Source organism: Otolemur garnettii, unplaced genomic scaffold, assembly GCF_000181295.1.
Source record: "Otolemur garnettii isolate 467f Iridium unplaced genomic scaffold, OtoGar3 scaffold00067, whole genome shotgun sequence".
Lineage (NCBI taxonomy): Eukaryota > Metazoa > Chordata > Mammalia > Primates > Galagidae > Otolemur > Otolemur garnettii.
The window spans coordinates 725,113-726,471 of record NW_003852462.1 but is presented as its reverse complement, the minus strand read 5'-3'; the positions used below and the strand labels follow the sequence as shown (position 1 = coordinate 726,471).

Here is a 1,359-nt window from a genome sequence, read left to right as displayed (position 1 = left end):
TGGGACCGGGTTCAAACCTGCATCCCCGGTATATGGGGCCGGCGTCCTACCTACTGAGCCACAGGCGCTGCCAGGGTTAAGGGGTTTTGATGGAGGTGAAAATGAATAATGCATAGAGGGAGTGAACCCCATGGCATATTTGGGGTGGGGTGCAGGGCACACAAGTGCAGTGGGGAATCATGCTAGTTCATACATCCCATGAACAAAATATAGTGGACAAATCCCTCCCCAGGGTGGGAATTTTATTATAATGAACTGGGGGTTAATATTGTTTATTCTTTTAGCCTTGTGGCAGGCTCAGTGGCTCTCAGTCACAATCTGCAGTGGCAAATCGCTTATCTTGACTTTTTTCTCTGGATATTCTGGTAGAGTAAGGCACTGTAGTTATCTCAAGGCTGTAAGGGGGTTCTTTTGTTTTCTGGGAAAAACTCAAAGAAATTGTATCCATGTACAGAAAATTACAAAGTTCTGTTTACCAGTTTGTACTGAGACCTCTCTATCTTTTCTCACTTTTTCTAAGACTGCCGTTGCTAGGCCACTGGAGCTGAGATAATACTCAACTGTTTCATCCCTGTCCAGTCAAGGCCACTTAGCTGCCTGCTTCAGTTCTAATGTGAATATTAGAAACTCCTTTTGAATATGAGGGAGCTAGGACACTAGAGATCTATTAAAAAAAAATTGTTTTTCCAGTTTTGGGCCGGTGCTGGGTTTGAACCCACCATCTCTGGTATATGGGGCCGATGTCCTACTCCTTTGAGCCACAGGCGCTGCCCGAGATTTGTAAAATTTTGTTATAAAACTGGTCACACTTCCAGCTCAGCTTCCCAGAGAACTTGGGATTACAAGCACTACCTGGCCTTCTTTGTTTAGAACTCACTTTCCTCAAATATTGACTCCTCCAAATTAAGTGACGTCTTTAAAATAGTCAAGCAGGGGCTGGGTGCCGTGTCTCACGCCTGTAATCCTAGCACTCTGGGAAGTCGAGGTGGGTGGATGGCTTGAGCTCATGGGTTTGAGACCAGCCTGAGTAAAGAGAGAGACCCTCGTCTCAACTAAAAATAGAAAATCTGAGGCAAGAGGATCGCTTGAACCCAAGAATTGGAGGTTGCTATGAGCTATGATGCAACAGCACTGCGCCCAGGATAACAGCTTGAGACTCATGTCTTTTAAAAATTTTTTTTTGCTTGTTTGTTTGTTTATTTTTGAGACAGTCTCACTATGTCACCCTTGGTAGAGTGCTGTGACGTCACAGCTCACAGCAACCTCAAATTCTTGGGCTTAAGCGATTCTCCTGTCTCAGCCTCCCAGGTAGCTGGGACTGTAGGTGTCTGCCACAACATCTGACTTTTTTTTTTTTTT

The 1,359-nt window shown here is 44.9% G+C and overlaps 1 protein-coding gene across 1 annotated transcript in view; it reads left to right on the top strand.

Annotated features, from left to right (window-relative positions):
* Positions 1 to 564: 564 nt before the first annotated feature.
* The window catches only part of GNB1 (G protein subunit beta 1), a 70,281-nt gene continuing 69,486 nt past the window's right edge, over positions 565 to 1,359 (top strand). The window contains exon 1 of the mRNA XM_003793202.3: positions 565 to 613. The gene's annotated coding sequence lies outside the window, so the exon portion shown is untranslated. The remainder of the gene's footprint in view (positions 614 to 1,359) is intronic.